Here is a 21,224-nt window from a genome sequence, read left to right as displayed (position 1 = left end):
GGTGCACCACTGCAACTTGAAGTTGAGAGGAGCCGGCAGTATGTAATATAATAATGTATTTTCCTTGGCATTTTAAATTTTCCTTCAGCCCAGGCTCCATAGCTAGTTTGCACAAGGCAATTAGCAGAATTTGTTGCTGCAATTGGAGTTTGCAGTAGTGCTTCAATCAGGATATGTGAGGCACAATCGAATCTAATTCATTTTTTTCCTGACTGTATGGACTCCTCAATGCTAGTGCAAGAAAAGGATTGTAAAAATCCTTTTTTTTTGTCACCACAGTAAAAGCTCTGCCTATGAAGGCATGCCAGGTGTAAAAACAGCAGCCATTTTGCATGGTCAGTTCTAGAAAAGCATTTAACTTTGCAGAGTGAGAGAATGCAACATGAGAAATTGTGGATTTAATTCCGGCAAGTATCTTTTGTGATAAAGTAGTGGGTATAATCCTTAGAGAGAGGTTCTACCATTTTAATCACAGCAGTAGGGTGGTATGACTCTGCATGTAGACGAGCAATAAAATAAATTTTGAGAGCCTGTTCTGAGCTACCACATTCCTATGTTCTCACTTTATGCTTCTTTTTGCAGCCCTCCATGAACTGGGATGAGTTATAACATAATGTTAACCTCGATGAAGGCAGAATTTGCGGGCGGGGCATGCAGAGAGATGTTTGTATAATTTGGGAGGGTGCTCTGTAGCTCAGATCCACTCCTTCACTTCTGGCTTGTAAATAGCAAAAACATTTGTTATTCAGTTTTCAAAGACAGCATAATGTGTTGGTCTATCACACTCTGTAAGCTGGCTGTCAATAGGAACTGAAACAGCCCACCCCTTCATAGCTGGAAAATACTAAATAGCAAACTTAAAACTATCAAAACTTACATGCTTGCTTTTTTTGTTTTTCAGGAAACAAGAAAGAATAAAAACTTTGAAATTGCCTTTTCCAATAGATATTCTTTTATGCACTGATACTTAGAAACTTATTGAATATTGCCACTTTCTAGCTTCATTCACTATATCACCATTAGCTTTGTGCTCTGAATAGCATGGTTAAATCATTGTGAAGACTGTAGTTAAATTATTAATGTTGCCTTGGTTGCTAATCCAGTGCTGACTGCTTGTTACTTTGGATTGTGTGGCTGGCTACAGCTCATTGCCTTTTGTCCCTGTCTACCCAGGGTACCATCTCTAACCAATTACCTAGTCTGATGCTTTCTTCCTATTCTTGCTAGCTTTTCCTTTGACATCACAGCAATAGTGCTAATAAAACCTGGATTGGACCTGGAATAGGGAAGCTACATTTTTGTCCATGGAGCAAGCCTAGCTCAGTCTGGAGCACAGTAGTCTTCCCTGCTTCGCCATGTCAGACCTTGGGTGAGATGGTGAAGCGGAGTAATTAATGCTATTTCTGCTACTCTCACCTACACCCAGGGAGGTAAACTCATACCACATGGCTGAGGTCACGCTATTAACGATTCCTTGTACCCATGGAGGCCTTCTGGATTTGAACCAGCAGCCCTCAACTGACTCTGCAGCCTGCACAAATTCCTAAAGCTATCTAACAACTTTGCCATGGATTGTTTCAACAGTATCCAAAGTAAGTCATTTAAACCAGTGGAAAGAGCCAGCTGGGAACTGATTTTTTTCTTGTGGACTATTCTGCATTTCAATATTTCTGGTTCCCAGTTAGTATAAAAACTATTCCTAAAATAACCGTTTTCTACAATTTCCAGTTCTTGAAAAAAAAAAAAGTCAGAAATGGATCATTTTAAAATATTTTCCTCTGAATAGCTTCATTTTGGTTTTTTATGACATTCACTGTTGTAATTGTACATCTTTAGTATACCTAATATTATACACATATAATATATAGGAATTGTTTACAATGGTTTAAACAACACATCAAAATGAAATGCCCCAGCATTATATTTTGAATTTTTTCCGTAAAAAGTAAAAAATTGAACTTCTGAAAAATACTCTGATTTATGTGAAACAACATGTTTAGTGGAGAGTTGGTATTCATCTACTGCTACCAATATCTATAGGCAATATTTGGCATACCATAATACACTTGGATGTTGTTTTTTTTAGAAATATCAGTCAGTGCCTTTGTTAACATTCACAGGTTAACCTGACATACCCAGAGCATCAACGGCTACTTACTCCGTGGGTCTGAATCTTCTCTCTTTTCTATGGTATCCTCAGGCTTGATTTGGCTGTTCTCTGGCTGTGCTGGATCATAGAATGTTAAGGGGTTGGAATGGACCTTAGAGATTAACTAGTCCTAACCCCCCTTCCATAGGCAGGGGCACCTCCCACTAGACCAGGTTGCTCAAGGCCCCATCCAACATGGCTGTGACCACTGCCAGTTTTGGGACATCCACAACCTCCCTGGGAAACCTATTCCAGCGTCTAACCACCCCCACAGTAAAGAATTTCTTCCTTATATCTAAGATAAATTTTCCCTCTTTCATACCTATTATTCCTTGTCCTATCACTACAGTTCCAGAGGAAGAGCCCAGCTTCCCTGTAGGCCCCCTTCAGATACTGGAAGGTTGCTATGAAGTCTCCACATAATCTTCTCTTCTCCAGGCTGAATAGTCCCAACCCTGAGATTAACTCAGTTGGTTAGAGCATGGCACTAATAGTGTCGAGGTTGTGGGTTTGATCCCTGTACGGGAAATGCACTTGGGAGTTGGACTCAATGGTCCATGTGGACCATTTTAACTCAGAATATTTTGTGATTCTTTCCCAGCCTGTCTTTGCAGAGGAGGTGCTCCAGTCCTCTTATCAACTTCATGGCCTTCCTCTGGACTTGCTCCATGTCCTTCTTATGTTGAAGGCACCACACTGGAGGCAACTGTATGCAGTACTCCAGGTGGGGTCTCACAGAAGCTGAGTAGAGGGGCAGAATCACCTCCTTTGACCTCCTGGCCGTACTGCTTTTGATGCAGCCCAGGATGTGGCTGGCTTTCTGGGCTGTGAGCACACTGCTGGCTGATTTTGAATTTCTCATCAACCATCACCAAGTGTTTCTCCTCAGGGCTGCTCTCAATCACTTCTCCGCTCACCTGTAGATGAGTCTATGATTACACCAGGGACACCACGTAGGAATCTTGCACTTCTCTTTGTTGAACTTCATGAAGTTTTCATATGCCCGTCTCTCAAGCATGTCAGGGTCCCTCTGGATGGCATTCCTTCCCTCTAGCATGGCGACTGCACCACAGCACGTGATGCCATCACCAAACTTGCTGGGAGTGCACTCAATCCCACTGTCCGTGTCACCAACAAAGACGTTGAACTGTTTTGGCCCCAGATCTGACCCCGAGATGCATCACTCATCACAGTTCTCCATGTGGGCAATGAGCTGTTGACCACTATTGCAGATGTCATGGCCCATGCCTGCTTTCCAACCCTTGGGAGGCAGAAGCACAGATGTGTCCATTGCAGTGGCCTAGAAGGGACCCTCTCACCCATGGGGCACTGGAGTCCAGGAGAGTATAGCAATGAGAGCTCACCACAGGGATCTCCTTTTTGCAAGGAAGGGCTCATGCTAAGAGGGCTGCCTGTGTTTCATGGCCCCACATAATGCCTGCTTGTTCCTTTCAAGTGTCAGAAACTCATGATCTAAGTGGAAGAGGCCTACACTGAAGTGATTTTCTATATATGTACTACATATGTATTTCTTCTTTTATCCATACCTATATAGATGTATTGATATAAAATCCTCATTGTATTTAGATGGTTTTGCCCATATTTGACGGAAAAGAGGTTACAGTGAAACACTAAACTGTCTTATTTGCTTTCCTAGATTATGATGTTATTCCTTGGTGTAATTGGGAAACAAAAATTAGCAGCTTTTGTCAAACTGAAGACAGCTGAAATGCAGGAAGGAGGACAAGCCACATCTTCCAGACCAAAGAACATATGGCTGCCTACCACCACCATCTCTGCTGCCACAGAAAGCCACCCCTAAGTAGCCCATACCAGCCCAGCAGAGGCACAACTCTCCTCTCACCAACCTACTTGCAATCTGCCTCTGGGGAGGGTTGATCTCCTCTCCAATCTTGGCAGGAACCTCAGCAGGGGAAGCTTTTGTACCAAATGTGTCAGGCAAGCCAGGCTGCTCAATTTCAGAGTTTGACCTAAAAAGAAAATTAGCAAAAGGCAGCAGACAGATGTATTGCCTCCAGCTACTATCAAAGATCCCCTGTTTGACATCTGTGTCCATACAAAGGTCTTTGCTGTAGACATGGAAGCAGATGCCAGGCCTTCTTGGATCTTTTGCAAGACAGAAGACCTTTAAACTTGACTGCCTGCTATGTCTTAGATGCACTTCTTTATCATGTGTCTGTAACAATTTGCTGCTTATAAAGTATGATAGCACCAGTAAGTCAAGTAGCTCTTTGCTTTGGCTTTCTTGTGGAACATCATGTGAAGCCCATTGCTTTCAGCAATCTTGTCAGAACAGCTTTCTGTGCTGGGAGAGAGTGAGAAGAGCATTTACTTGTAGAGAGGCAGGAGCAGGGATTCATCCCAGAGGGAATATTTGTTTTGTCTACTCCACAGAGAAAAGCTATTCTTGAAAAAAATGGCTTACAAAGTATAGTTGAATTAATGATGAACTGAGCTTTCCTGAGTGACAGGAAAAAGCAAATGATATTTGCTATATCTCAGTCAATGTTATTTGCTATCTGGTAGTAAAGAGTTCATTCCCATCTGTATACACAGTCCAGGTCCAGGAGTCATCCTGATCTCTGCAGCAAAAGCCATGAAGGGTTTCTCATTGGTGCCAGTGAGAGCTCTGAACTGGGGCTCTTCACTAGCCCATTACACGCCAAGTCAACTCAGGAGAGGCCAAACAAAAGATCTGCTTTGGGACCAGATGAGGGAGGAACATTTATTTGACTCTCTGTTTCTTAAAAAAGAGCAGGCTGAACTTTATGACAGAAGGAAAGAAAAAAAAAAGGAAAGAACTCACTAGTACATAGCATTCAATTATATTTTGGCTAAATTTTACAAGAAATCTGAAGCAAGACTGAAACACTGAGTGCCATCAATTAAAAAAAAATTATTAATGAAAACTCATTATTTAAAAAATCATGAGTTCTGGCTGCATATCAGTTTGTGTCTTCCTTCCTCAAGTTTGTATCTCTTGCCTGAGTTAAGTGAAAGATACAGCATCCTCAGAAATAATGAAAACTGCAGATTTTTTGGCTATCTTCAGAACAGACTTTGGAAGGCTGAGCAGAAAGAGTGAGACCCTGTCAGTGGCTCTGTGGAGAAGAGACAGCAATGTACATTCACCCATTTACACATCAAAGAGTTCATGCAAAAAATAAACATTCTAAAATGTTCCAGCACTTAGGGATTTTCCATCAGAGCTCTAACCAGCCACAAATTCAAATCCATAGGAAAACCAACACACTATATCAACAGCTTACAGAACTGCTTTTCCTGTTCTCATTATACCTTTTCTTTCCATCCATAAATGTATTACAAAAATTAAATCCATTTAATGTCCCATTTTTCCCAATTTTCTTTCTTTCTTTCTCTACTCATAGTTTTTTAAAACTCAGCCCAGGTACAAATGAAAAAAGGATCATGAAGGTCTGCCACTGGTGCTTGCTAATTTTTCTGAAAACAAGGAATGCCTTGAGAAGAAGACTTAGCAAAAACTGAGATTTGACATACAAGGAATCTTTTTTAGAGTAGTAAAAAGATAAAATTTTTAAGAGAAAGAGGAAAATGAGAATGCTTTCTTTCCAAAACATTCATATGAATTCGCTGACATGGAAATAATTGATAATTTCCCTGTTTTGGTGTTTCAGGCAACAAGACTGAAAGGTCCAAGAAACTTGGTCATTAACTGAAGGCCTCATTTCATATTCAAATGCAAAACATTCCCTACAGTATATTTCCTGCGATAGGTTGCTCTTTTTACACATATAGTTATCAGTGACACCTGAAATATGTGACTACATCTTTCAGTCCCTGAAGGCAGTTTGTTACAAGTATGCATGTTGATAATGTCTAACATGCATTTATATCTTACTTCCCAGTGCCCAAAAGGCACCTAAGTCTTTCCCTATAAACAGCACTTAAATACAGTTAATGGATGTTAGCAGCTGTTTTGCCATGAAGTTCTCTTGGGCCAAGAAGGCAATGCAGACTTTAATTATGCAGGTCATTGTGGAAAGCATTCCCAGAGCCCAGCGAGATATGTGTCGCTTATGGAAATTTTGTGTTTGCACGTATCTGAGTAGGAGCCAGTTTTTTTCCCCCTGCTATGAGGATGGCTTATTCACATTTGGGCCAAGGCATGGACTGGGGTATTTAATTAACAGTATACCCAAATCCTGTTTTTCTGTTCTTCTGAATGTCATGTTTTCTTCCTTTTTTCCTTCTCCTTAGGGAATAAGAATATCTCTTGTCTTAAAAATAACCTCAATTTTACAAGACCAGATAATCTGGGTAGCTCGGTGAGTTTATTTTCTAGAAAACAACAAAATGCAGAGCACAAATGGAATTGCTTTAACAGCTAGCAGGACAGAATCTGTGTGAAATTTCCCCCACTGTCTCAGCTGTTCTCACTATATGCCAAATCACAGTTTCGGATGGCTGAAATAGATTAATCTCGCCAAAGTCTCCAATCAAAAGATTTTGATTTGGTGTCTACAGAACAGCATACTTCACAAAAACAAAAGCTCCTTCCACAGTCTTATACAAAGTCCAGAGAATTTGGATTTACAGATTAAAAGCATACAAAGTTTCAGAAAACAGGGGTGTATATAATCAAAAGACTTAGTCCTGTGCCAACTAACATGACTCCTGTCAAGAACTGTTTTTTGGGAAAGCAGACAGTGTGAGCCCATGGTTGACACTCAGAAGTCCCCTCACTCTGATTTTGCACCAATAGGGAAAAAAAAAAGTATGAATTTGAATTCCTTACTGCCAGGTATAAGCAGTTCATCTGTCCCATCTGAGTATATTTCAGCCTTGCAGATTTTATTTCTAGAGCACATCTTCTGGTAGCCTGCTGAAGTGCTGAGTGGCATGTGATACTCTGTGTGTGTCTTTCCATTCACATGGTCTCCTCTGAACCCATCCTTTGGGATAACTTAAAACACTACAAACCACAGGGGCACTGGGACCTCCCCGTTCCTCTTGTAGTCTGAAACTCCAGACTGGTGATGGACAACATTAATCCTCACACCACCGAGTGATTACCTGGCACTCAGGAAGCCCACAGGACAAAGCATTCCCTGTCTTTACCAACCTGAGGAGGATAGCTCAGCATTAGAGAGCTCCCAGAGCCCGGGACTTTAAGAACCTCTCAAGATGAGTGAGGAGGAGTGGTGTTCCATGGGTATGCCTAGATAGAACCTAAAGCACCAGGCAAGAGCTGTAACTGCAGGGGAGTAGTGTGGACTTCCCAGTAGTGTGTAACCTTTGGTTCAGGAAGCATCACAAGTGATTGTCTATGCAGACTCCTCTTTCACAAGCTCAGAAGTGTTTCCCTTAAGTGATGGACAAGTACCAGTTTCACCTCAGTAGCTACAAGCAGCCCACACCCAGCTCCAGTAAGCCTCTGAAGATCTGTTCAGCACCCTAGTGACTATGAAGCAAGTGATTTTTCCAGATATTCTAGGTTTTGGGGTGACTTGTTTTGCAGTGCCTCTTCACCCACTCCATTTCAAAAGGTTCATCTCAGAGCCTTCAAATAACAGGGACTTAATTACTGTCTATCCATATTGGATTTGATCCAGTGACCCAGAGATTGGATTTTAACCAGTGACAAAGAGATTAAAGGAACCATTCCTGATCCCATGACCCATCTCCTGAGTCCAGCAGTCCCTGAAGAATGCAATTCATTAACTGAACTGCTTTTGCTGACTGTATTTTTCCAGTGCCTCATAACCTACATGAAATTACAATATTTCTCCCATTCTCACTATATGCATGTCAGATACTTACTCCAGTTATTTTCCTAGCTAGCCTCATAGGAGTTGTGTAAATGACATTATCAAAATTGCATCTCCCTGATTCATTATTTCCAATTTTATAAAATAGCTGAGTTAGTAAAGACACTATCAAAGGAGTTTTTAAATAAACATACTTAATCTTCTGGAGATTAAAAGAGATAGTATGGGTGACATATAAAGATTATTTTACCCCAAAGCCATCAGAAATACAATGTACAAGAAAAACACATCAAACAAATAGGCACAATAGAGAGCATTTCAATGAGAAGATAATCACACTTCAGGATTTGCTTCAACTCAGTGGCCTAAATATTGCCCTATATGTATAATGAAGTGAAAGAGGAAAAGTAAAAACCTTCAGATTTATGCTCACAGTCTGCTTAAAAAAATTAACTGCAACTAATATCTATACTAATTTATTTTCAAATTAATTCCTAGGAGGTAAATCTGTCCAACGGGAAAAAATAAAAATAATTTAGGAAGCTAGAAAGTAAAAAGTAAGGTGATCAATTTCTGGCATGATGCAAATTTTGATTGATAAGAGTAAAGTGATTAGGTGATGTGTCTCTGACCAGATATCAAGAAAATTACACTGACTCTCCGATTATCTTAATATTTTTCAGAGAAAATTATGATATGCAGAAGAAACACATGGCCTGCCAGTGTAGAAACTCATGGAAGGCAGTGTATATTCAGCTTTGTAGAAAAGGAGTTCATTTAATAAATCACAAATCCTTCTGCTATTCATCCTGGCTGCAAAGGGATGGCTGATGCAGAATAATGCCCAATTTTCATACACTACATTGGACTATTAGATATAGAGATGCTATTAGGTTCTGTCCAGATCCTCTGTTGGTATAACTGGCATGAATCAACTGAAGTTAATTGAGCTATGCAGATTTACCCAGGTAGCTGGGAGAAAATCACATATTCATTTACAGCATGCCTGAGAAGCCTGGAGAAGGGTATTTTAAGGCATTCCATCTTCTTTGAAGTTAGGGACCTGATTAGCTCTTTCCAGCAGATGCAGCCTCTTTGTGACTAATGGCTTTTCCACTGACTACATATGTGGACTCATATTCCATAGGGCCAAAGCCTCCTGCCAGATTTTCACTGAGACAAGATCTCATTTCTACTGTGTAACTATTCTGTTAATTAAGTTTTCACACATTTCAGTCATGTGCACTGTGACATTTCATCTGCCCCCAAATCATTCTACGAGTACAAAGAGACAAAGTAGGAAAAAACCCCAGAAATGTTACCTGTCTCTATAATTACAGTAAAAGTTGTGGGTCATAGCTCTTGTCAGCTGATTGTCCATATTGCCACTAGCACATAGCCTTAGTAAGATCCAATATTTTCCAAACAGCTGACTCCAATGGCCCAAAAGAGCCATGGATTACTCAGAGTGCTTGGGAAGAGAAGGGTTTTTTTCAATCCCTCTAAAAGAATGGGTTGAAATCCACTCCCTTCCTCACTCCCCAAGCACTTTGCTTTAATACATTTTTCTAAGACAGCTTCAAGCACCGCAATTTCAAATCCACCCCTCTAATAATGTTTGCTTAGCTGGTGTTACAATAAAAACCTCACCTCAGGTAAGGAGCCCCACCACAGATCTCTTGTCAGTCACCACCTATGAACAGTACATGCTGTGCTCACATCAGCATCAGGAGGGAAGTTAAGTAGTTACCTCCCTTCTGCTTGAAGCTACACACAATAGATTTTTACTCTGACTTCTTTCAGCCCAGGCTGTATGACAAATGCATTACACATCAAGCAGTGGGCAGGCTCACAGCTGCTGCTGGAAAAGCAGTGGTTACTGAGACTGTTGCAGGCTGGTCCAGTGCTCGGGACCGTTTAACAGCTGAGAACATCAAGATTCATCACTGCTGGGCTGCAAGTTTCCCTGGTAATCAAGCACAATATTGACACTGAGTGAGTGCTGGATCAGGGCCCCAAATATTCAGAATTCCCAATATATATTTAGGCTTAAATACAGGGAGGACACGGGAATATGACTTGGTGTAATTCAAAATTAATATCAAAATTTAATTTTCCTGTTGTTCTGTACCTGCATAGTACCAATAGTACTTCTCAGAAGTAGTAAAATACATCAGATGCTTGTTGGCGTGAAAAAAAAAAGAAAAAAAAAAGCCAAAAAGAATACCAGTTGTTTGATATTCAAATGCAAGAGTCACATATTTGGACTGACATGAATGAGCAAGGTTTCTCAGTCATTTCAATGGGAGCTTGGATGAAAGAAACAGATCTAAAGGTTTATTCTACTGCCCTTTTTTAAGACTGCCTGAAAGGTATTTTTCTGCCTTTTTTTTTAGCTTATCAATATGTATTTTGGAGTTTCTTACTTTTACATTTAACACCTTTTCTAAAAGGGAGCACAATCACTTTCTAAGGTTGCTACTTAGAGATACAGTGGTACAAAAAGGCAGCCACAGACTGGGAGGAAACCTTTTGAAAGCCCATGGGAAGTGACAGGGATGGAAAGTGGATCTTTCCAGAGCAAGTCAGTCCCTGGTACCTTCCCATTATACCCAGCCAGTGTATACTGTAGCCTTTCACAGGTGCCAGGTAGTGCTCTGGACTAGGATAGATCAGTGCTGAGGACAAACCCAACATTGTAGAGTGTTACAGTCACTCACCAAAATGAGAGCTCTGATTTCCCCTTCAGAAAACAATTGAGATCATTTATCCCACATTTTAATCAGGCACCACTTCTCTTTTGACTAAAGCTTAACCTAAAGGAAAGTCGGAATACAAGCTGAGGAAAAGAATGCTACCTGACTTTTTGACAAAGAAGAGTGGTTTGTTCTTGATTTCAAGCATGAGGCAGTTTGATCCCAATAATATTGTACTATAACCTCCTCTCAAATTAGGACATTAAGAATTCTTCCACTTTTGTTTCTGCAGGTCTTCGGCAGGTGGTTCTGGTTTGAAATATGATTAGCACTCTGTACAAAACCATGGAGCTAAGAATAAAAGAGGCAATTAGGGTTACATTCAGGTGAGCACACCGCTCTAAAATAGTAAGGCTTCCAATAATTATACAGTTCAAGGATAATATATACCAGTGTCTCCCTTGAGAATCTTCAGTTCATCTCCTGGTCTTTATTTCTAATTAATCCTTGAATCCTTTTGTAGGTTAATACAATTAAAAATAGGGATGAACTTGCTGTAGTGTATAGCCAATTAGATTTATAGAGCTTTTCTTTGCTATGACCATCAGATCTCTGAGGAAACCCTCTTAAACCTGTCTTAGTTCCAGCATTAATCAATGACATGCACACTCAAACACTTCCTTTTAACCATGCTGAGGGTACCAAAAAGACAAAATCAGTTTTGTTCAATATTTCTTCAAAAGACTACTACAGAACCCAACATTTGCCACCCCTGAACACTTGCTGTCTTCTCATTGCACTGTGACTATTCAAAATGAATGGTCAGCATGTCCTTAAAGACTTTGACCAATCTTACAAAAACTCAGCCTTAGATATAAACCCAAAAATTAATACATGAAAATAATGTTTTCCTTACAGGAATGTAAAGAGAGAAAGGTTCTGTAGGGTGAAACTGTATTTCGTGTGACATTGGTTTATGTTCTCTTTGCTTCTCACCCTAATTTTACCAGCCTGCTGCTGTTTCTAGCTTTTTCAGGTCTTCTCAGCTGGATGTGAATCAAAACACAAGTGCTGCTCTCACTGCCTCTGTTTCTCTCCTTGTATGTTCATTAGCTTTCTGAGCTTCATATTACACTCATCATAGTTAATTCCTTTTAATCACCCACAAATGTATATCGAAATAAAAAAAAAAAAATTGAAACCACAAAATGAGACCAGCTATTCTTAGAAAAAGAATTGGTTATGCAATACAAATACTGAAAACTGAGAAACAAGAAAGTAATTTTTAAAGGGTTTTTATTAAATCTATATCCCCACTGTCCTCTGTGTGTCCATGCCTTCTTTGCTTCCTTTCTCTATTTTCAAAAACATCTGTAGTGCTGTGAAGGACTTAGAGGTAAAAATTTTCATCTGTGTGGTTATACATTCAAAATGTGTGACTGCAGAGTGGAGGCCTGAAATGAAAGGGCTTATTAACAACATTTTTATTCATACAGCAGTAAGAAAAGGCTTCATTTGTTCATCCCTTGATCATCTTTTTCTTTTCAATTACCTCTTCTAAAAGAAAGTTTAATGTCATTTCTGGATTCCAGCAGGTCTCCAGCTAAAAAGAAAACAAGACAAAATACTTTCACCTTAAGGTAGGTTTTCCTCTGACTTTTTTCCCATTATATTACCTATTTGTTAATGAGGCAGCTGGTAAGCACTAATTTGGATTGAGAAAAGCTAATTTTTGTGTGGGCCAATAAATCTTACATCTCCTAGCCCTGGTGTCAATTCCTCACCCTGGGCTGCCTAATACCAGGATCTCGTCCCTGTCTAAGACATCAGAGGGACCTTGCACCTGGGCTCGCTGAGCAGGGCAAGCTGTCCCTTCTGGAGCTCTCCTGCAGCCCTACTCTTAAGTGTGCCCCACTGTAGAGTTTGCCCGAGCTGTGGGGTTGTACCACCGCTGCCCTCACCACACTGCCCCAGTGATGGTGGTGCAGCAGGGGGGCACACAGGAGCTCAGTGTGAGGCTGTGGGGCAGGCTTGATCCTACTCTAGATCCAACCATTCTCTGTTGTGCTGCTCCTCCTGCGGTTTATACTCCTTAAGTCCACAGCCATGTTCCCTGTTTTGTTCTCCAAGACCCCAGTATGTTCCCACAATACTGATTGCAACCCTTTTTGTTCTGAGATGGGGCACAGCACCCCAGATTTTGTGAGGCTGTCACAATGAAATGAGGGCTTTTAAGCTGAAACAAGCCTTAATTGAAATAGGAATGAAAAGTCCTACCAGAATCTAGCAGAAGAGCAACAAAGAAAGGAATGCATCCCACCTGCACGTGTCTTCTTTCCAGTCACTCTGTGTGAGGGACTGCCCTATGAAAGTAGTTCAGAAGACTTAAAAAGTCTTGCAGTGATGTAGGTCATGCACTTCAGGACCCATTGAAAATGCATCGTGCTCCAAAATCTAAAATAAATGGATACCAAATCTTTCCAAGATTCTTAGGCCTAGGCTGGTGTCAGAAAGCAGATGAGTAGGAAAAGACGAATGCCTCTGGATCGTTTTTATAGTTGGTAAATGATTCTTAACCCATCATTTCAATCTGAACATGCAGCCCAGGGCAGAACATTCTGGCTATTCAAAGAAAGGCTTTTCCTTTTACTGTAACATTGGAGCAGATCACCAACATTAATTAATTTATCTTTGCAATATTTCTTGTCTTGCTTTAGTGTTTATATGAAACTGACACTAATACCAGTTTACACATGTATTACAGGAGATCATCTGTATTTCCGCTCGGGGACAGTGTTTCTGGTAGTTGGGTTTGCTGAACGCTAATTAACACTAGCATAAAACACTTCTTTAAAAAAGTTCAGTAATATACTGTTTGACTGGTATAAGAGTAAATGGCGTTATTCTTTAAAATCATGATTATTGGTATAACAGTTGTCAAACAGAAGCTTCTTAAGTGTACTTCCAGGAAAGCAAACATAAGAGAGAGAAAAATAGGCAACTACAAAATGTAAAACCAGCAATCATTCAGGTCATGCTGTAAACTCTTCGAAGACAACTTACCTTTTCCTTGTTAAAGAGCTGTAAATGATCTCCTGGGATCCTGGGTCCTCACTGAAATTATTCAAGACATCTTTGAGAGACTCTGCACTAGAAAAATAAATGTTTTTTCCTCTGTAAAATATATTGTTTCCTGGTTCCTACATGTCAGGTGAAAAAACATTTCATTTAGAGAAGAACCATATGCAGTTGGATGTTTTCAGTACATCTCAATATCTTGCTGCTCTTGATCCAAAACATAACTGTACACTTGTCTGGCTTGCCAATGTTGCACTTTCTCACCTCTCCCAGAAATCTCAGTGATCAGTCTTGAAAATGTCCTGAGGGACCGATAATGGAACAGGAAAAGAAGTATAAAACCAGCTGATTTTTGATGAGTTATTTTGTTTCCCCTCTGATTATGCTTTGTTGAGTTGTTAAAGGGTCTGTCATGGAAGAGCTTTTGACAACTACCTTGCCTTACAGAGACAGTCCAGTTTTTCTCAACTATGGACTTTTTGCAGTAGATTTTGTTCCCTGACGTAGGGAAATTAGTGATTAAGCAGCTATTTTCATGGATCTGTAATTTTATCTCACCTTTTCTTCCTGTAATTTTCCTTAAGTCTGATACTTTAACAAGTAACCCACCTCCACCTTGCAACTCAGAATGCTGTTATTTTTTAACAAAGCCAGCTGATTGCTGCCGGCCTCCTATTTAGCGGCTATTTCAAGTATTTATCCCAGCATATAACATCATCTGTAAAGAAAGATATAGCTGCACATTGAGCAGGTCTGTGTCATTGCCTACTCTCTTTGCAGTTTTGTTTAATACTCCCTTCCTCTTGAGTCTGGTGTGCTTAGGAAGCCCAGATTCAACCTTTTGTTCTAGCAGAGATCTGACATGTCCGGCATAAGAAAGAATATCCTTCCTGTCATCAAGTTATGGGCTAGGCTGGGCCAAACCACCTTCTGCTTGTCCTTTTGCATACTGACAAGGAGGGCAAACACAAGGACGACAATACCACAGAAGGGAGCGGCACTATCCCTTTGCGTTAGTTGCTAATTTCCAAACTTTCCCATGTGTTAGCGCAAGTGCTTATCCTGCCACATAAAGACATAGATCACTGAATGATTCTGGTCAAAAACTTATATGCTATAAAATGAATAAAACTGGTTTTAACCTTGATAGGTTTTCAACCAGGCTCTTGCTAGTGAGCACTTGTTAAACAGAATATTTGCTTGTGTTGGGTTGACCCTGGGAAGACAACAGGTGCCCACAAAAACCACTCTATCACTTCCCACCTCAGCTGGACAAGAGGAGGGAAAATACACCAAAAAAGGTTCGTGGGTCAAGATAAGGACAGAGAGAGATCACTCACCAGTTACTGTCATGGGCAAAACAGACTTGACTTGGGGAAAAAATTACTTTACCTATTACCAATCAAATAGGATAGGATAGGAGAAATAAATCTTAAAACACCTTCCCCGTACCTTTCCCTTTTTGCCAACCTTAACTCCTGATTTGGGCATGGGGGCTGCAGTCAGTTCATCACAAGTTGTCTTTGCCACTCCTTCCTCCTCAGGGAAAGGACTCCTCACACTTGTCCTGCTCCAGCATGGGATCCCTCTCACAGAAGACAATCTTCCACAAACCTCTCCAAAGTGAGTCCTTGCCACAGTTCCTTATGATCTGCTCCAGTATAGGACTCTTCCATGGAGTGAAGTCCCTCAGGAGCAGGCTGCTCCAGTCCTTCAGGAACAGTGATCTGCTCCAGAATAGGACTCTTCCATGGAGTGAAGTCCTTCAGGAACAGGCTGCTCCAGTGTGGGTCCCCCATGGGTTTATAAGACTTGCCAGCAAACCTGCTCCAGCATGGACGCCTCTCTCCATGGATCCACAGGTTCTGCCAGGAGCCTGCTCCAGTGCTGGCTTCTCACAGCCTCCTTTGGGCATCCATCGATCCAGCATGGGGTTCTCCAGAGGCTGCAGGTGGATCTCTACTCCCCATGGAACTCTATGGGCTGCAGAGGCACAGCTGCCTGATCATGAACAGGCTGCAGTGGAATCTCTGCTCCAGTACCTGCAAGATGCCCTCACCCTCCTTCTTTGCTGAGCTTGGTGCCTGCAGTGTTGGTTCTCACATAGTCTCACTCCTCTCTTCTTTAGCTGCAGTTGCTGTTTTGCAGGGTTTTTTTACCCCCTTCTTAAGTACTTTACCAATGAGGCACTACCACCGTCACTGACAGGCTCGGCCCTGGCCACTGGCAAGTCTGTCTTGAAGCCAGCTGGAACTGGCTCTGTCGGACGTAGGAAGCTTCAAGCATCTACTGTCTGAAGCCACCCCTGGCACCCCTAGTACTAAAAACTTGCCACACCAACCGAATATACATTGGTGCACAAATAACTTCTATGCTTAAAGCTACCTTTTAATGTTGGTAAGAAGCTTGTTTGAATACTATTTATACAAGATCTGGTCCTGTCGTGAAGTGCCAGAAGGAATGAAAACTAAACTGACTAAACCAGTCAGAGCATGATAATATCACCAAAAAATTCCGGCACATACTTGTTTCCTGTCATTGGAGTCCAGTGTTCACTTCGCTATGTGGAAACAGAGATAAATGACACTGAAACATCAAATTAATTGCTTTGCAGTCAACAATCCATCTGCTAGATGTATTGGATTACTCATTAGCTGACCACCATTTCTAAAAGACTTTGCTTTCTAAATTACATTCAATTAATTGCAATTATCCTAATTTGAACCTCAGACCCCTCTCCTCAAGATATTATCTGCTAAATGAAAAGAAGTTTTGACACTAATCTCCATGCATTATTTTTTTTATGCAGTACTTCTGCATAATTCAAGCAAGAGTGCACCATTATACTAATCTCAGACACGTCACACTATTCTCAGACACACAAATCTGAATCCTCACTAAATGAGCAGGTAAGATTAGTGTGTCTCATTGCCACACACAAACCCTTCTGCAAGTGCATTTTACACTTGGGCAGTTAAAGTGGCAATCTTTTTGAAAGGAAGAGAAAACAGTTTAAATACCAATCAAAGCATTTGATATAATTAATGTAGTTTGAACATCTTGGCAAGATCATCAAAAATGGAATTAGCTGCTGAGTGATAGCACAAACATGTTACTCTAAAGGATTCCACATTTCTCGAGCTTATCTCATGCTCCACTGAAATTCCTTAATGTATCTATATTGAATGCTGTGATTTTAGGGAAACTAAAATTAAAATTTTGCATGCCTATTTTCAAGCAGATTATTGCAAAGAAATTGAATTACCAGTTCTTCCAAGAAATTAATTTTGGCCAGGTGTTCTTGAGCAATTTAAATAACTATACCTGTGGCGTGTTCAACGCAAAACCAACGGAGTTTTATATCAAAGATATTCCAGAAAACTCAAGATTATTACCTTAAATCCCAGGGTAAAGAGATTAAGATATAATTCCATGGAAAGGATTAAGAATCTGTAATAGACTTTGGTAGTTAGAAATTAGGCACAACAGTATTTACATGTCAAATGCCAGATTCTCACAATCTGTCTGGACTCTGTAGGGGGAACTAGAAAGTAGCAACAAACTGAAAACATGGGATCTTCTCTTGCTGTGCACTATGCACCAGCAGCAAAGAGGGACATTCTGCTTGGAGCCTGTTCCTGAAGCACAGCCTGTCATTTTCTTTCTCAGAATTCATTGATGTCTCTGTGTTTCCTGTTAATGACAGACAAAAGGAAAAGTATGTTTAGGTAACAGTGGTGGTGATAACAGTAGCATGTATTACTCACTTTGCATTTAATACAAAATACAGGAACATCCTATAGGGTAAGCACTTGTGTTCCCTTTCACTGTTGTCTGCCTTTTCTCACCATTAGCACTACATCCCTCTTTTTACATGCCTTTTTTTCCACCTCTCTTTGACTCTCAGTAAATTTTCTGTATTTCTCCTTTCTGCAGTAAAATAACTTTTCAATGCACAGAAAGTACCTGTTACTCCCACGTGGTATTTAGGACACCTTCCTTGAAAGTGGCTAATGTAGTTTTGGATATCCTCTGATCCAGGAGTAAGTCAAAGGCAATTCCCAGTCCTACCCATGAGATGCTGCCTTCTCACCATTGAAATTAAGCTGTAGTTTTTGTTTCGGGCAAACCCAATACTCCTGGTGTACCCTAAATGAATTATGAGAATCTCTATTGGTCAGAATCACTGAGAATGCTGAGATGAAGTTTGGAGTCTCCCTCACAGATACTCCTATTTTCCTTCTACCTCTGAGACACGTTTACATCCCAAGGATCACACAAAGCTGCTGTCTTTTAAAAGCCACCAGTTCATTAATTGTTTCTAGTTAACACTGTGGAGGGCCCAAACTCATTTTTAAGGATGGAGAACACATTGCCAAAGGAAATAATGAGATAGCTTTTTTTCTTTTTTCCCCAAGTTGTTTATGAACAAATTGCAGTAAAAATGAAGCCGTATTGCACACTTTCACCTCAGAGAGGATGGAGAAATGGATAGATGAAATAGCTTGAGTACACTCACACAGGAAGAACAAGAAAAAAATGGAAAATTCAGCCAATGTTGAAGTCCCTGGTGGTGCCTTGGCCCCTACCCTTGTCTTATCTGTTAGACTGACCTTTTCTGAACCAAAGAAAAATTTTCCAGTGCTGAGTCAAAGAGTGTAAAAACCAGCCTAGGCATAGAGAGATCCTGCCTCCAGAATCCATTCCCAGTTTCAGGCATAGTTGTAGTGCTGAAAGATCCACTACAGCCTAGGATTCAAATTCTAGTCTCTCCCTACTTCAGGAGTAGGAAAGTTAGTTCAGACTAGACTTCACCAAGACGACCCAGTCGGGGTGGCTGGTGGTCTGAGGGGGAGCGATGTACTCAGTTCTGCCCATGCTCTGTCCCACCCTGTGTGCACCTGGGAAATGACACCCAGCAGTGGCCCTGTAATTCATCTCTCTTTGCGCTGGCATGTACCACATTAGGCATGAATGCACTGGAAGTGTTGCTCACCGCATGATACCCTTTCCCTTCCTTTGCTTGTGCTTCACTTTTCCCATTTCTTTGGAGCATAGAAGAATCCCTCATATTGATGCTGACATGTACGAAATTATATAAACTTTGTAATCTGTAACGAGGAGATATATACATATATATATATGTATACACATATATATGTTCTTATTACCAAAGTGTTTCTATTTATTCCACTTAATATTTCTTTTGCATTGTATAGGTTTCTAAATCTATTCTCAAATGTTTTTTACCTGTCTCAATGTCACCTTAAATTCAAGTGTCAATGTATTTGTCCAGGCCTACTTGCAGAACCAGCCAGCTGAGAAATGGAGCATGAATTCATTAGCAAGTCATACCTACCAGAACTGACCTTACAACCTGCATGAATCAAAAGGAAAGACTTAGCTGGGCTCACTCCTTCTGTGAAAAAGCAGAGGCTAACCAGCACAGCCAGAGAGAGCAAGATTCGCAAAGCACAAAATGTTGTTATCAATCCTGTAACATCAAATCAAAAACAATGGAAAGAAAAAAAATATAGAAATAAGTCTCTGAGACTATTCCAGTGAATTTGGCAGTTGCTTACTAGCTTAAAAAAAATACAGGCACAGGTAGCCTTTATCAGTGTGGAACTGCAGAGTCACATAATGACAACCTATGCATTTTCACTCTAGGGAAGTAAACATTTACAGCATGAGAAAAATTGCTGTAGTGACCCAGGGGAGCTACCAATGTTTCTTGGATGAGAACAATTAACCAAACCAATATAATTAATTTTGGCACAGATTTTGAATGATCTAGAAACCAGAATACACAGTTTGCCTTAGTAGACTTAGGTACTGCAACAGAAGAAAATTTCAGGAAAACCCCACAGCAGCAATGACTGCAAATGACTGCCAAGACACCTGCAGGAATAGGTTTGCATGGATCTTAACAACACCACTGAATTTCTCTTAGGTGGGTTCAGCAGGGACTAGCCTAGACCAGCACAGGCCAGCACCGCGACCATCCCCTGTTGGCACCTCTGTCACCACCAGAATTGTGGAGAGCCAGCTACAGCTGTAATCACCTGCATGCAGTGCCTTTCCTACCTGGAAGGGTCTCCTGATGTACACATCTGCATCAAAAGAGGCTTTGTCCTAGTTTAATTTTAGCTCCATACCACAGATAAGGAAGTAGAGGTCCATGGCTTATCCCTGCATATACAACAGGGCACTTGTGCAACTAGTCTCCAACAACCATCCCTACTGAATCTTGATTCCCACACAGCTGTGCTTACAATGATTTTAGAGATGAGCACTTTTGTGAGCCACTCACCCTCAGAAGTAGTGAAGGAGGAGAAGCACCCATGGCTGCCCACAGCAAAAAGACCCACAGCATTCAGACATGTGGAACTCCAAATCAGTGCCGTAGTGGCTGAGGCATGCACTCATCCTAGCTGGTTATAATGGTAGTGGCTTAGGCATATAACTGTGCCAGGGAGTTGTTGCCTGCTGCTGCCCTGGAGGACGAGGCTGTGATGGATTCATGCACCCTATGCTAGCCTGCCAGCACACAGCAGAGCTACAGCAGCAAAGCACCACTTGCACAGAGCCTGTGCCTTTGTCTGGAGCACTTTTTTCCTCCTTTTTAACTAGATGACAGGGACCAATTAAACTAATGAGCCTCACAAAGTATTTCCCCTGACTAACAACAGCCTGTATTAATGTTTGCAGAAGTGCAGCATTTGGGCCATAAGCTTTCTTGTTAGATGTTAACGCTTTGCAAGATGCTTAAACACCCTATGAAATTCTCCATCTCTTAGACTGGTACCTTTGTCAGGTGTAACAGCCCCTCTCCTCTTTCCCACAGCTGACTGTATCCCAGCACCCTGTAGATGTGGGCACCTAAGCAGCACAGCTGCCCCTGCCCAAGACCCAGTTTCTCATAGAAAAGCCATAGAGGACTGTATGAATCCCAGCCAGGCAATTTCTCTTCTGTGAATAGAGCCCAATTTTGCAATTGTGTCATCTAGTGTTTTTGTTTGTGGAGTGGGTTGTTTTTTTGATGTGGAAAGATTAAGTTAAAAATATAATCCCTTTCTGTTTAATCTCCCTCAACCTGCTAAATCAGTTTTGGAAAGAAAGATGCAGGTTTAATCTTTCAAGATACCTTGTTTTTATAACAGTTGTAATAAATTATAATGAAGAAAGTTTCTCTGTTGAAATTGACAAGCCTCTGCTTACAAGGGGAAAAAAAAGGTAACTATTGACTTTGGCTTGGATTCTTTCAGCTTGCTCTAATTACCAGTCTTATTATATTCCTGCAAAATGCCAGACTTTCAAATGTGTTGTAAATGCAAACAGTGAAGAGAAATTAAACATGGAGATAACACCAGAAAAGAAAAGAGTTTATTAAGTTTTTCAATTCCCATTTCATTGCTCCATCAAGCATGTGCCATTATTGCAAAGGATTCAGGCCCTGGAATTTAGATCCAGATCTGAATCTGCTTGCCTTCCAAGTCAGGGCCTTTCCGGAACTGTAGCTGCTCCCCA

General features: G+C 40.9%; 1 long non-coding RNA gene across 2 annotated transcripts; it reads right to left on the bottom strand.

Annotated features, from left to right (window-relative positions):
- Positions 1–11,837: 11,837 nt before the first annotated feature.
- On the bottom strand, positions 11,838–20,197 carry LOC125324115. Of its 2 annotated transcripts, XR_007202819.1 has the most exons (4): positions 20,008–20,197; positions 19,064–19,188; positions 15,147–17,387; positions 11,838–13,761 (listed from the first exon to the last, which is right to left on the bottom strand). It is a non-coding gene; the product is annotated as an uncharacterized LOC125324115 (long non-coding RNA). The 2 variants fall into 2 exon arrangements; XR_007202818.1 differs by lacking the exon at positions 19,064–19,188.
- Positions 20,198–21,224: the final 1,027 nt, after the last annotated feature.

Source organism: Corvus hawaiiensis, chromosome 3 (assembly GCF_020740725.1).
Source record: "Corvus hawaiiensis isolate bCorHaw1 chromosome 3, bCorHaw1.pri.cur, whole genome shotgun sequence".
Classification (NCBI taxonomy): Eukaryota; Metazoa; Chordata; class Aves; order Passeriformes; family Corvidae; genus Corvus; species Corvus hawaiiensis.
The sequence above is the reverse complement of the archived record's forward strand: the minus strand, read 5'-3'. Positions and strand labels throughout refer to the sequence as shown.